Consider the following 16,242-nt stretch of genomic DNA (forward strand, 5'->3'; position numbering starts at 1 on the left):
AATCCTGCCTGACTCAGTTTCCTCATCTGTAAAATGAGCTGGAGAAGGAAATGGCAAGCTACTCCAGTATGTCTGCCAAGGGAAATTCCAAATGAAGTCACAAAGAGTTGGATACAACTGAAACAACTCAACAACAACAGAATGTTCAGGGCTGCTGAGGTCCATAAAGACTCCTAGGTACATAGTCTAAGTGGCAATTGATTTATTATATATTCTATATTACTTCTTTTCTTTAATTATTCTGGTAATGAATAAAAAGAACCGTATGAAGTTAAATCACACTTGTGTGGGTTGTCTCCACAATATGTTCATAGGGTTACGTTTCAGTGAAATACAGAATGAGAAAAAGACAGCAAAGGTTTCCCAATATCTGAGGATTATAGCCAAGAGAGCAGCTCCATAAATACATTTAGTTCATTTCTCTATGATCCAGGCCACCCAAAAAAGGGGTGGAATTTGGGATTGGGGTCTCTCCCTCTCTGACAATCATAGAGAGATTGATCTGTTCCCTCTTGTTATTCCCTGGTGTTGGGAGGAACTCAGAACAACCTGGTTCCATTTAGGACCTGGTTCTTATTGTTAAACATGATAAGGCTAGTGAGCAGCACTGTCCCTGGATGGATTAACATGCTATATAAGAAAGGGCTTCCAGGGGCAGCTAGGTGGTGCAGTGGATAGAGCATAGGCCCTGGAGTCAGGAGGACCTGAGTTCAAATCCAGCTTCAGAAACTTAACACTTAACTAGCTGTGTGACCTTGGGCAAGTCACTTAACCCCATGGCCTAGCCAAATAAAAAAAAGGGGGCTTCCAAAAGAGTTATTGCATGCAAGTTCATGTTCAGACCCATGTAATACTAATTCTGGGGAACTGACTGAAGATCAATCCAAGCCTCACAGGAAAAAGGAAACAAACAAAATGAAAATTGTCCTCATGACTTCTCATTGGGAAAAGCTTGGCAAGTCTGATTTGTAGACAGCCCTGATTCTTCCTCCCTTATCTCTTGGGGTGACATCTTTTTGGGAAGAGCTAAATAAATGATGGCACATGTATGTAAAGAGATACTACTGCTTGTAAGAAATGAGAACATGAAGGCTTCAGAAAATGGAAAGAGGTGATGTGAAGCTTAATAAGCATAATAAAGAAAACTATACACAACAATTAAAACAAAGTAAAGCAAAATGACCCCCTCCTCCCCTCAAATAAAGACTAAGCTGAACAATATCCATTTATAAAGAAAGCTCAGCCCCAGGTTTCTTCCTTCTTCAGACCGGATGCCCTTCATTCCCAAAGCTTTTTCTCAATACATACTTTCCAGATAGTTTCTCATCCTGGTTATATTATAGATTGTCAATATCCTTCTAAAAATAAAACTCTAAAAACTTCCCACAATCCTCCACATGAGTTTTGGCCAATACAGAGTGCCATGCTTCTAGACTTCTATTAATTCACCTATATTTTGCCTTTGATATTTAAAATTGCCTTATTCTACTATTGGCTCATATTGAAATGCTCATGGACAACTAAAATCCATAGGTCTTTTTCATCTGACTTTCCAAATATTCCCTGTCCTAAACATAAGCAACTGATTTTTTAAAAAATCAAACGTAAGACTTGACACATATTTTTAAACTTTTCTTTTATTGCTTTTGGTTCAGTGTCCCAGCCTATTAGAATTGAACCTGGATTCTATTGCAAGTGACTGCGAGTTCTCTGTCTTTTGTGGGCCAAGAACTGGGAAGGTATGAGTTAACACCACCATGCTCTCATAACATAGGCTTAGACTGTTGCAAGTGAGGAGATTGTGGTGCAGACCTGGGACAGTCCACATTAACATTGCCTTCAGGTAAATTGATCTGGGACCCAGTTTGGAGACTTTTGGGCAAGAGAAGCATGAAAGTCATTTGTGAGACTTTGGCAGAGAGCTCCGGAGGCCCCAGGAAAGCTCCTGGCTGACTGCTTTTTTAACCTCCCTAGTGCCTTTTTATTTGGTTTTATCCCCTGGACAGCTTTCAAACAGCTTTGAGAATTGCCTCTACCTGAGGGTATTAGAGTGATTTTCATAAAAGAAGTGTTTGTTTAAACCCTCTGGCTCTGAGTGGCTCATTGTTTCCTGGCACCTTCCTATAAATTGGATGAGCAAAAATAGCCTAGTATGTCTTTATCCAGGTAACTAATAAAACTTATGAAGGCCAACAGAGCCCTGCAGCACATCAATAGAGATTTTCTTTTAAGTTGACATAGACAAATTAATCAAGACTCTTTGAGGACTGTTGTCCAACCATCTGTGAGGTCACCTGTTGTTACCTATTGACCAGCCTGTATCTTGCCTGAAAGGACATCACAGGATCATAGGACTTAGAGCTGAAAGAAACTTTAGAGAACCCCTAGTCTACCTCCCTCATTTTACAGATGAAGAAACTGAGGCTCTAAGAAGTGAAACAACTTGCTCAAAGTTGCACAGGCACTAAATTGTAGAGCCAGGATTAAAAGCTTAGTTGTTTGTTGCTAAGTCTGCTATTCTACACCGCCTCTATGAGGAGCTTTGTCCAATGTCTTAAACATCTGGGTCATTTCCCTGATCTATCTGTCTAGTGACCTTATTTAAAAAAAAAAGATGAAGTAAAAAAGGTGGGGGTACCCATCATGATCTCAGGCAAAGCAAAAGCAAAAATAGACCTAATTAAAAGAGATAATCAGGGAAACTACATTTTGCTAAAAGGTACCATAGACAATGAAATAATATCAAAAATTTTTACAGCAAATTTCTCTGATAAAGGCCTTTTTTTCTTATATATGGAACTAAGATAAATTATGAAAATAAGAGCCATTCCCCAATTGATAGATGGTCAAAAGATATGAATAGGAAATTTTCAGAAAAATAAATCAGAGTTATTCATGGTCACATTAAAATACTCTAAATCACTATTGATTAGAGAAATGCAGGGTAAAGCAACTCTGAGATAATCACCTCACACCTATTAGAAATGACAAATGCTGGGGAGGATGAGGGCAAATACATCCATTAGTGAACTGTTGGTGGAGTTGTGAACCAGTCCACCCATTCCAGAGAACAGTTTGGAACTATGCCCAAAGGTCTATAGAACTGTGCACACCCTCTGACCCAACAGTATCCCAAGGACAGCAAGGAAAAAGGGAAAGGATGCATATGTACAGATAGGAACTTTTTTATACTAGCAAAAAAAAATTGGGAATGGAGGGAAATGCCTATCAGTTGGGGAATGGCTGAACAAGTAGTGTATGATTGTGATGGAATCCTGCTGTGCTATAAGAAATTACCAAGGGGATGGTTTCAGAAAAACATGGGAAGACCTATATGAACTGATACAGGACCAGGAGATCAATGTACTAAGTAACACCAACAGCATAATAATGATCAACTGTGAAGGACTTAGCAACTCTGATGGATGCAATGATCCAAAACAATTCCAAAGGACTCATGATGAAAAATGCTATCTGCCTCCAGAGAGACAACTGCTGAATTTTGAGCACACATCGAAGTATAATTTTCTCACTTTATTTTTCTTGCTTTTTTGTGACATTGCTAATATAGAAATACGTTTTACATGATGTCACATGTATAATTGATATATTGCTTGCCTTCTTAGTGGGTGGGTTAAGGGGGGGAAATTTGAAATTCAAAGTTAAAAAAATATTAAAATAAATTAATAAATTACAAAAATTTAAAAAATAAACTCCTCTCCCTCAAGGGAAAAAAAAAGATGAGGCTAATTTGTTAATTTGGCCAACTCCATTAATAGTAAATATGTCATTATGAAGCTGGTTTCCAGTCTCTAGCTTGTGGTTTTCTCAGGAGTGAAGGTACTCTATCACACAGTCTATGGCTTATTTTTTTATTTTTTAAAAAATTTTTAAAATATACATTTATTTATTTTTAGTTTTCAACATTCACTTCCACAAGTTTTTGAGTTCCAAATTTTCACCCGATATCCCCCCTCCCCCCACCCCAACATGGCATGCATTCTGAATATCCCTTCCCCTAGTCTGTCTTCTCTTCTATGTCTCTCCCCTTCTCTTATCCCCTTCCCCTTCTATTTTCCTGTAGGGCAGGATAGACTTCTGTACCCCATTTCCCGTATTTCTTATTTCTCAGTAGCATGTGAAAACATTTTTTTTAAACATATGTTTTTAAAACTTTAGGTTTCAAATTTTCTCTCTTCCTCCCTCCCCACCCACCCTCATTGAAAAGGCAAGCTACTCATTATAGGTTGTACATGTGCAGTCATGCAAAACACGTCCATAGTAGACATGTTGTGAAAAACTAACTCTATTTCCCTTAATCCTATCCTGCCCTCCCATTTATTCTATTCTTTTTTTTGACCCTGTCCCTCCTCAGAAGTATTTACTTCTGATTACCCCTTTCCCAATCTGCCCTCCTCTCTATCATCCCCCTGCTCTCTTGTCCCCTTCTCCCCCTATTTTCCTGTAGGGTAAGACAGATTTCCATACCCAATTGAATGTATATGTTATTCTTTCCTTAAGCCAAATCCTATGAGAATAAGATTCACTCATTCCCTCTCACCTTCCCCTGTTTCCCCTCCACTGTAAGAGACTTTTCTTTTCTGTTTTTTGTGAGATAATTTACCCCATTCTACCTCTCCCTTTCTTCTTCTCTGAGTATAATCCTCTCTCATCCCTTAATTTTATTCTCCAGATATGACCCCTTAATCTTCAACTCACCCTGTGCCCTCTATCTATCTATCTATCTATCTATCTATCTATCTATCTATCATACATATATATAATTTTTTTCCTCCAACTACCCTAATACTGACAAAGGTCTCATGAGTTAAATATCATCTTTCCATGCAGGAATGTAAACAGTTCAATCTTAATAAGTCTCTTATGATTTCTCTTTCCTGTTTACCTCTTCATGTTCCACTGAGTCCTGTATTTGAAAGTCAAATTTTCTATTCAGCTCTGGTCTTTTCATCAGGAATGCTTGAAAGTCCTCTATTTCACTGAATGACCATTTTTTCCCCTGAAGGATTATACTCAGTTTTGCTGGGTAGGTGATTCTTGGTTGTAATCCTATCTCCTTTGCCCTCCAGAATATTATATTCCATGCCCTGTGGTCCTTTAATGTAGAAGCTGCTAAATTTGTGTTATCCTGATTGTGTTTCCACAGTACTTGAATTGTTTCCTTCTGGCAGCTTGTAATATTTTCTCCTTGACCTGGGAACTCTGGAATTTGGCTATAATATTCCTAGGAGTTTTCCTTTGGGGATCTTTCAGGAGGAGATCTGTGGATTCTTTCAATTTCTATTTTGCCCTCTGGTTCTACTATATCAGGGCAGTTTTCCTTGATAATTTCTTGAAAGATGATGTCTAGGCTCTTTTTTTGATCATGGCTTTCAGATAGTCCAATAATTTTTAAATTCTCTCTCCTGGATCTATTTTCCAGGTCAGTTGTTTTTCCAATGAGATATTTCACATTGTTTTCTAATTTTTCATTCTTTTGGATTTTTCTACTATGTCTTGATGTTTCATAAAGTCACTATCTTCCAAGCTCTATTCTAATTTTTAAGGAAGTATTTTCTTCAGTAAGCTTTTGGACTTCCTTTTCCATTTGGCCAATTTTCTTTTTAGGGCATTTTCTCCTCATTGGCTTTTTGGACCTCTTTTGCCATTTGGGTTAGGCTATTTTTTAAGGTGTTATTTTCTTCAGTATTTTTTGGGTCTCCTTTAGCAAGCTGTTGTTGTTTTTCATGATTTTCTTGCATCACTCTCATTTCTCTTCCCAGTTTTTCCTCTACTTCCTTACTTGCTTCTCAAAATCCCTTTTGAGCTCTTCCAAGGCCTGGGACTGATTCATATTTTTCTTGGAGGCTTTGGATGTAGGAGCTTTGACTTTGTTGTCTTCTTCTGGTTGTATATTTTGATCTTCTTTTTCACCAAAGTAAGATAATATAGTCTGACTCTTTTTGTGCTGCTTGCTCATGATCCCAGCCAATTACTTGAGTTTTAAACTCTTTGTTAAGGTAAGAGTCTGCTTCCAATGTGGAGAATGTACTGTCCCAAGCTTCAGGGGTTTTGTAGCTGTTTTCAGAGATACTTGTAGGGACCTGTAAATTTTCAGTTCTTCCAAGGTGGTATGATAAGGGGCAAGGTGTTTACTCCTTTCCTGGCCAGTGACCACAAGTATTCCTTTCTGTCCCATAACTGTGAGGAGGGGTTTCTCTCCACAGCCACTCCAAGCTCCACCACGCCCGCGCTCTCCCTCACCCCAGCACTGTGGCCCAGAACTGTGGCCCAGATCCAAACACGGGCAAAGCAAGAGACTCCTGCCTCAGCACTGGTAAAGAGATCCCTGCAATCCCTCTCTGATCAGCCACTGGATTCCCCCTCAGTCTGTGGGCCAGAAGCTCGGGAAGTAGCTGCCCCGCTCCCCCCCCCCCCCCAGGGCCACACTCTTGGGGAATGGAGCTGAAACCCCGCCTTCCTCTCTGAGCACCGACAGAAACAGACTTTTCCCACTGACCTTCTAAGTTGTCTTTGTCATTCGTGAATTGAGGAGTCTGGAAACCTCCACAGGGGCCCACAATTCAGTCCTCTGAGGCCTGCTCCAGGTTTGCTGTGGCCTGCGCGCGCGCCGCGCTGCATTGCGCTCCCAGCCCAGCCCGGTGTGATACACCTTCCTGATCGCTCATCCAGGTTGTCTTGGGCTGGAAATTTGTTTCACTCTGTCTTTCTGTGGGTTCTGCTGCTTCAGAATTTGTTTAGAGCCATTTTTTTATGAGTATTTGTAGGGGTTTGGAGGACAGCTCAAGCAAGTCACTGCTTTCACTCCACCATCTTGGCTCCTCCCCCCTCTATGGCTTATTTTTCTAGGACTCTAATATATATCCATGAAACTTTGTTCAGTTTCTACTTTCAGGGAATTCATACTTGTTTTCCCCCAGGGAAATGCAATAGTGCATAACAACTGCAGAGAATACAGGCAGACTGTGAAATTATCTACTTTAGAAACAGAATTTCTGACATTAAGTAGCCTTGAACTAAATGCTTCCAGTGTGACCAAAGCTAGAGGTTCATTTTAATATTGTTTAGTCATCATGAATCAAAGTAGATAATGCTATACAGAAACTTTATCAGAATGGGGTGAATAGAAGTGAGTAATACGTTCATATTTTGATGAACAATCCTGGCACCTTCTTCACTACATGGTTAATGGACACAAGAAGTTACCTCCCCAAGTCCTCGGCTTACCTGAGAGGCAGTGTGATGTTGTGGGTAGAGGGCTAGAGCAGGAGTTAGGGAGACACAGATCTGAATCCTGCCTCAAACGTTATTAGCTGGTTAAATCACTTTAACCTTACTGAGACTCAGTTTCTTCATATATTACTTCTCTGTATAACCTCCTGCATTGAACATATTGTCTTTCTTCTCTAGAAAAGCTGCTCTTGGTGATGGCTGAAGAGAGTTTCAGGATCAAATTATATATGTGGAGGTCCTTAAGCTATGTCAGGATTTGGAGGTCCTTTTACCATATGACTATTTCTCATGAATTTTAGAAAACCCACTCACATATATACAGGCCCTAGCTTGTATGCAAATCTGGTACAAATTACTCTGGAACACCAGTCTTTTATAATAAATTTGCTCCATTTAACTTCTCTTGGATAACGTAGATTATGTTCCCAAAACAAAAAAACTTTTATTCCATCACTACATTCCATGGAAGAGAATCTTTCTGTCTCTCTCTGTCTCCATGTCTTTCTGTCCGTCTGTCTATATCTCTCTCTCTCTCTCTCTGTCTGTCTGTGTGTGTGTGTGTGTCTCTCTCTCTCTCACACACATAATGGAATCCACAAGGGATCCAATATATGTTTAAGGTTATAATTGTAATAATAAAATTTTTCCAAGGGAAAATCTGGAACCCATCTTCAAAACATCTACTGAACTTAAAAAAAAAAAGACAAAATCATTATTAATTCAGTTTTCAAAATAGAAATTTTATAAAAATTATTTCTCTGTCACCCTCTCAATAGCTTCCCCTTCTTTGCTGTAGCACTAGAAGAATAAGATTATTTCTAATCGTCATGTAGTTAGTTATTTTTTCACGTGAATTTATACTCTCCTGTAAAATAGGGGGATTTGTAGCATGATTATGTTACTTGCATCAAAAAAGAAACTCTAGGAGACATCTCATCATGTACTTGAGGAAGCATCCTCACTATGATAGTGATGCACAGTTTTACTTCTATGCTAAAAGAGGTTTGACAAAGGACTCTCATGCGTTTAGGAGGGAGAATTTAAGAGATGCCCCGCACAAATATGAACAGTCACAGGGCACTTTATACTGCATTTCAAAATTGCATTGAGCTTGGATGGATTACAAGGTAGGCAGAAAAAGGACAAGTAGAACCAATACAGTGTTCTAGGATCCTCACAGCCATAAGAAGTGGTCTCACCAAAAAGCCTATAAAATCCTGTCCTCAGGAGAGGCAACAGGATGGTCTAATTCTAATTTGGTGATGTCTGTATGTGTAGGAAAAAAACTACAGAGACTTTCTCCATGCTTTTCCACTCTCCATGCTTATTTAGACTCTTGGAGTAAAGCCTATTCCCCACATAAATCTTGACTTAATAAGACATACATTTTAAAAAATGTTATCAGTATTTCTCCTTTACCCCTGTGGGCCTGTTTGAATCTTAAATTCCTCCTGCTGGGCCTCGGCACAGGAAGCAATAAGTGGCTTTAGTGGGAACATTTTCAAAGCAGCTGGAGAGGAGATGATGCAAATAAAAAAAAAAATACATTAAAGAAAAGAACTTGACAGTTAAAAACAACAAAACCATGAATGTATTTATGTTGCTGGTAATATAGTTATTGAACTGCTTTTAGGTATTTTCTTCTACTGTGCTTTAAATTTTCCAAAGTCCATTAAAAACATCTCCCATCCATGGTGGGTATACATTCGAATATAAATAGGTAGCACCTGGTCAGGTGCCCATGGATGTAGCAGGCACCAGTGAGTGAAATTGAGGTAGATTTATCCTAGAGGAGATCTCTTTTTCAGGAGATACACAAACCTGACCCCATCTGCCACACAAGGAAAGCATAAGGCCCATTTGCCCCGCATTGCCTTAAGTAACCTGAAGGTCACACTCAGAGTCAACAGGAAGCTTTCAGTGTCCTCAAAGCTGAATGGCTGATTGATGCCAGAGTTCAGGGGTGGGGGTAAGACCTTCTTTCTTATTTAATCATGATTTTATTCCAAGTCAGGGCAGCAACGTGGCAAAGTGGATTAGAGCACTGGCCTAGGAGTCAGGAAGACTCATCTTCCTGAGTTTCAATCTGGTCTCAGACACGTAGCTGGGCGACCCTGGGCAAATCACCTAACTCCGTTTGCCTCAGTTACATCTTCTGCAAAACGATCTGGAGAAGGACATGACAAACCACTCCAGTAACTTTGTCAAGAAAACCCCAAACGGGGTCACAAAGAGTCTGAAAGGACTCAACGGCAACAACAACAATATCCATAGTGACGTCTCTGAAGACAGGGATTTGGTAACTGACGGTCTTTGAGAAATGTATTCCCAGTGAAAAGTAAATTATTGTCAACTCTGCTACAAAAGTAAGTCTACAGCAATGGGGAAGAGAAGGGAATAAGCCTTATTAAGCACCCACGATGTACTATGTACTGTGCTGAGCGCTTCAGAATACTATCTCCTTTGATCCTCAGGTGCTGCAATTAGTCCCATTTTATTTTTGAGGACACTGAGGCCAACAGAGGGGAAGTGATTTGTATAGACACCGTTATTAAGTATCTGAGGCTTTATTCCTTTTCTCTGTCTCTGTCCGCACAGTTTATGAGATCAGAGATTTAGAGGCGGAACTATCTAGTCCAACCCCTTCATTCTATGGATGAAGAAACTGAAGCCCAGAGGGGTTAAGCAACTTGCGAAAGGTCACGCATCTGGTTAGTGGGAGTGGATGAATTTGAATACAAGTCCTCTAGCTCCAAATCTGGCATTCCTCCCACTATGCCAGATTGCCTTGTTCAATTTTGGTTGAGTTGATCTATCAGAACTGTATGAGTAGACACTTCTTTAGACCCTTGCTTTAACTGCAAACAGGGGTGTGTATGGAGATGGGGATGTAATTACTACAGAAGGAATACAAGCATTTATTAAGCAACTATTGTATGCCAGGCATAAGGATTTTACAACTATTATTTCATTTGATCCTCACAACAATGATGTGAGTTGGTGCCATTCTTATCCCCATTTTACAGTTGAGGAGACTGAGTCAGACAGAGATTAAGTGACTTGCACAGGGTCACATGGCTAGCAAGGCCAAATTTGATCTCAGGTCTTCCTGACTTTAGGCCCAAAACTCTAACCACTACACTACCTATTTGTTCTGCATGCTGTAGATTGGTATCTCTTGTTGGGATCATAATGTGAATAAACAAAAAACAAATTTTTGTTTAGGTATTGCTAATAGGCATATTTATGAAAATACATGTTTTTATTGAAATGAAAATTTTCCACCTCTATTTTTTTATTTGGGATTCAATGGTTTTTTTTGGGGGGGGCAGGCAATGGGGTTAAGTGACTTGCCCACGGTCACACATCTAGTAAGTGTCAAGTGTCTGAGGTCACATTTGAACTCACGTCCTCCTGACTCCAAGGCTGGAGCTCTATCCACTGTGCCATCTAGCTGCCCCTCAAATTATTTTAAAAATATCATAAAATAGGTTTAGAGCTCCAGGGTTAGTTATTTCTTTGGAAATCTTGGAATTAGATTTCAAAAATTTTTCTGTCTCAAAAATTCCATTTGGCCCACTTAATTTAGACTGGCCCCACATACATTTCAAACGCCAATCCATTTCCCTTGCCTGTCATCACTTCTTTCACTGACTTCCATCTTATAAAGTTAAGAGAGTAAGGGTATTCTATTCACACACATTTTAAAATAAAAAGGCCAAATTCAGTCAAGCAAAGTTATTCTGAAAATTATATTGAAATACAGAAGTTATAAGCCTGTTGTTTGAATGATTTCTACCACTGACAAAAATTCAAACCACATCCTAGATATAGCTTTAGAATTCCTTCCAAAAATAAAGCTTGCTCCTTTAAAAAAAAAAAAGAAATCTTTAAAAGAAACAGAAGGCAGAATTAGAAAGTATATAAGAATAATAGAATAATTAGTCTAAGCAGGAAGGACTTTAGTTATCTTATTTTACCACCTCATATTTATTAGACCTAGCTTTTTTAAAATGATCACTGATATTTATAAAGTCCCTTTCCTCATATCCCTAAATTCCTCCCCTCTATCCCATTACAAATAAGAAAAAGAAGTTAATCTCCTGATTGCAAGTTCAGTATTCTTTCCACCACACAAAACTACCTCTTAGAATCTATCGATTTAGTTATTGTTCAGTCGTTTCATGGTGTTGGACTCTCCATGACTCTCCATGGGGTTTTCTTGGCAAAGATACTGGAGTGGTTGGCCATTTCCTTCTCCAGCTCATTTTACAGATGAGTAAATTGAGGCAAACCGGGTCAAGTGACTTGTCCAGGGTTACACTGTTAGTAAGTGTCTGAGAACACATTTTGACTCAGAAAGAGGAGTCTTCCTGACTCCAGGCCTGGAGCTCTATCCACTGTACCACCTAACTGCCCTTTATTTTCACGACTTTGTATTTCAAAGTATGAAAGGAAAAGCGGTAAAGTAGATAGAAAGCTCACCTTGGAATAAAAAAGATCTGAGTTCAAGTTCCATCTCTGATACGTAATAGCTATGTGATCTTCAGCAAGTCATCTAATCAAAGAAGATTATATTTGTAAAGCACTTAGCACAGTGCCTAGCACACAACAGATGCTTCATAAATGTTTATTCTCTCCCCTGGCTTAGCCTCTCAGTAGCCTAGGCAACTAAATTGCAGAGGAGTTACCAATTCTCCTATGATAATTTTATCATAGGTAGCCTCCTATACTAACGAAATCAAAAGTGGGGGTGGGGAAGGAAGGAAGGAAGGAAGGAAGGAAGGAAGGAAGGAAGGAAGGAAGGAAGGAAGGAAGGAAGGAAGGAAGGAAGGAAGGAAGGAAGGAAGGAAGGAGAGAAGGGAGGGAGGAGAAGGAGGAAGGAAGGAAGGAAGAGGAAGGAAGGAAGGAAGGAAGGAAGGAAGGAAGGAAGAAGGAAGGAAGGAAGGAAGGAGGAAGAGGAAGGATGGATGGAAGGAAGAATGGAGGAAAGGATGGATGGGAAGGAAGGAAGGAAAGAAGGAAGGAAGGAAGGAAGGAAGGAAGGAAGGAAGGATGGATGGGAGGAAGGATGGATGGGAGGAAGGAAGGAAGGAAAGAAGGAAGGAAGGAAGGAAGGAAGGAAGGAAGGAAGGAAGGAAGGAAGGAAGGAAGGAAGGAAGGAAGGAAGGAAGGAAATAAGTAATTCAAAATAGAACATTTTAAAATAACTAGATTTGAAATTCTTTGGTATTCACATGGAGCAGCTATTACTACCCATTTAAATAGAAGATACAAGGTGGCTACTCACCAGCAAAATTTTAACTTTAAGCTACCAACACTTCAGTCTTTATTTTTTAAACTTTATTTTTTAAACCTCTACACACTTCAGAATAAATGTGTGGTCCTTTAATGTCTTAGCAAATCATCTCCCTTCTCTTTCTTTTGACCCAGATTTCTCTTTCAAACGACTGCATATTCTGCTACGCTGATTTAAAACCTGACAAAATTATTTCATAGAATTTAGTGCTCTAGCTACCCTTCCAACCAAAGCCTCCCTTCATAAGAGCTTATTATTTTTATGAAATATATCAGATGATATCATCACCAATAATGCAAACTAAACCCCCTTCATCAGCACAGTAGGGTTTAGGGCACTCCGGATTCCTTTTCAAGTCTTTTTCCCAACTTTCCATTTTCGGGGTGGCTGGCTGATTGTTGAAGCAACCAACTGTTTCATGTTTACATTTGTTCCATAGAGTAGTGAGAAATAGTTCACTTTGTAGATTTCTTTCTGACTTTAATATATCTTTAAACATACTTTAAAACTCAAGGATAGATTTTTTTTTTATAATTGTATCTGTTCATCTAATTTTAAGTAAACTCAGAATAGGCAACTAGGTGGCTCAGTGGACAGAACACCGGTCCTGGAGTCAGAAGACCTGAATTTAGATCTACTCTCAGACGTTGACTGGTCGTGTGACCCTTGGCAAGTCACTGTTTGCCTTAACTTACTGGAGGGCCAGCTAGGTGGCACGGTGGATAGAATGTTGGCCCGAAGTTAGGAAGATTCATCTTTCTGAGTTCAAATCCAGCCTCAGACACTTACTGGCTATATGACCCTGGGCAAGTCATTTCACCCTGTTTGCCTCAGTTCCTCATCTGCAAAATGGGGTCATGAAGAGTTGAACATGACTGAAATATGACTGAACAAAATAAACTCAGAATAATTACTAATATTAGATTTTGAGTTCCTCCATTAGGTGGTAAGCTCCTTGAGGGCAGCTTAGCACAGAGCCTGGCACACAGCAGAGATTTAATAAATGTTTATTAATTGATTGATTGATATTACATTATTTCCCAGAGGCAGTATAGCCTAGTCAGTGTATAAAAAAACAGTCTTTGAGTTAGGGAGGCATAGGCTTGTGTCCTGTATCTAACAGACTTGTGGTCATGAGCAAGTTACCTAGCTCTTAGTGCTCCAGGAAAACCTCAAAAATTATAAGAAAGGTAGCCTAGGGAAGGAGGAAGGATTTGGAGTCAGATGACCCTGGGTTCATAGGATTACAGATATAGAGCTTTAGATAACATCTGTTCCAGGGATTCTTAACTTTTTTTGTGTATTGGACTTTGGCAGCCTGGTGAAATCTATAGACTCTCCCAAAATGATGTTTTTGGGTTGTTGTTTTTTTTTCTGAGTTGGGCAAGGGACACACTTTCTGTCATTGCTTTTCTTTTCTTTTTTTTTTTCAGGCTATACATATACATTCTTATTAAACATATTTTCAGATTAGTGATGTTGTAAGGAAGAATTAGAACCAATAAGAGGAACCACCAGAAAGAGGAAACAAAACTCAACAGAAGAGAAAAAAAATAGCAAACAGTATGCTTCAATCTGCATTCAAATTCCATAATACTTTCACTGCATGTGGATAGCATTTTCCACCACGAGGCCTTTGGAGATGTCTTAGATCCTTGTATTGCTGGGAAGGGTTAAGTTTATCAATATTAGTCATTGCACAACGTAGCTGTTATTGTGTACAACGTTCTCTTCGTTCTGCTCACTTCACTCAGCATCAGACCATACAAGTCTTTCCAGGTTTTTCTGAAGTCAGCCTGTTCATCATTTCTTATAGCACAATAGTATTCCATTACATTCATATACCAAAATGATGTTTTAAAATATATAAAATGTCATAACATGACTAATATGGTAATATGTTTTGCATGATTGAACATGTATAATCCATATCAAATTGTTTACCATCTCAGGGAGGGGAAAAGGGAGGGAGTAAAAGAGGGAGAAAATTTGGAACTCCAATTTTTTAAAAAAAACGAATGTTAAACGTTGTCTTTACATGTAACTGAAATAAAAATAAAATACTTTTAAAAAATATAAAACGAAATACAAAAGAAATCAATTATATTGAAATAGTTATCAGAATTTTTAAAAAATTCATGGGCTCTAGGTTAAGTATACCTGATTTAGTTCAGTCTTTCACTTCACAAATAAAGAGCCCCAGAGAGGAGGCAGCAACTTTCCCAACGTCACGTGGGGCCTCAGTTTCTTCTTTTGTATGATGGGGACATTGGAATTCATGAGCTCTTGGAGTTTCTTCTAGCTGTAAATCCATAATCATGTAAAGTTATAGAACAGGTGCTGATCACATTGGAGGTAGTAATTTCCACACCTGTAGTTTCCCCACATTGATGGAATCACAGATCCGAAAGTAATCACTGAACCAAAAGTAATATCCCCCCCCCATTTTATTTTAAACCCACCCCATACATCACCAACAAAAGCAAGTTGGTAAATGCCCAAGTAGTCAAGAAATAAACAACTGCTTGATGGGCTGAATCATCCACTTACCAACCGGTTGTTTTGGCAGCATGACATTCAAGTTCCTGAAGGTCAATATTTGAAAATCACAAGTCACTTATATTCTTTTAATTCTATGTACTTTTCCACATTGTTACAAGCAGAAGTGGAAAATATGTACTTTAATCCTTCTGGGATCAACTATAGGTCATTGATGTTTAAAATATGTGGATTACTAAATATGTAAAAATAAACATCTGACTATATCAATATGTAAAGAGGGTAATGAAAATGCAGGAGTAGGGGCTAAGCAATTTTATGGGTCCCCATACCCAACCTTTTGAGATTACAAGAAATAGGGAGTGTCTCTTCCCATGGAGGTAAACATGAAGACACATGGGATTCCTCTGATTGGTCCTCAGTGACTGGGGCTAACTCCAAGATAATTGCTGAATGAGAGCCAGGGGACACAGACTCTTGTTAGGAAGCCCATTTACTTCAACATGGCTCATAAAAGCAAGCTGTAAAATGACACCCCCCCCTTTTTTTTCTTTTCCCCTTTGTGCTTTCTGATGGGAGTTGAACAGATAGGGAGGAGGGAACATTTTTTCCTTTCTCCTCTCCCCCCAGCAGAAAATGGTCACTAGTAATTGAAGCATATAGCAAGTTGCCTATGCTTGCTCAAGTAATCCTGAGAAGGCAATTATAGACCTCCAGTTCCTGACCCTTATTTACCTTTCAATTTCCCTTTCAGGTCAGAGTGAAGAATTCTTGAGAATGCTTTTTCCATGCAAGATTGAGAAGTCCCAAGAGATTGAGAGAGCGTTAGCTTCGAGCAGCCTGAACCCGGACTCCCAAAGGAAGAAGATTCCTAACAGAATACCAACTGAAGAAGGAAGATGATGCTCACTGGAGAATTGACTACGGGGCAAGACTATTCCAACCGGCTCTTGCTGACAGTTACTCAGGCTATGCAGGTGTGCGGCTCATAAGAATTGTTTGTTCAGCAGTTCCACAAAGTATCTTTACCATCTTAGGAGAGTCTATTACAGCAAAAAAGCAGCTTGAAGGTTTTGTTCTCTATTTGTTCATGGGTCCCTGTGAATCCTTTGTGTCTTATGCATTCTCTGTGGTCTATGAAATAAAACCTTTTTCATATCCAGTACTTACACATTGAATGGCAGTGTACT

Source organism: Phascolarctos cinereus, unplaced genomic scaffold (genome assembly GCF_003287225.1).
Source record: "Phascolarctos cinereus isolate Bilbo 61053 unplaced genomic scaffold, phaCin_HiC Scaffold_4;HRSCAF=312, whole genome shotgun sequence".
In the NCBI taxonomy this organism is placed as follows: Eukaryota; Metazoa; Chordata; class Mammalia; order Diprotodontia; family Phascolarctidae; genus Phascolarctos; species Phascolarctos cinereus.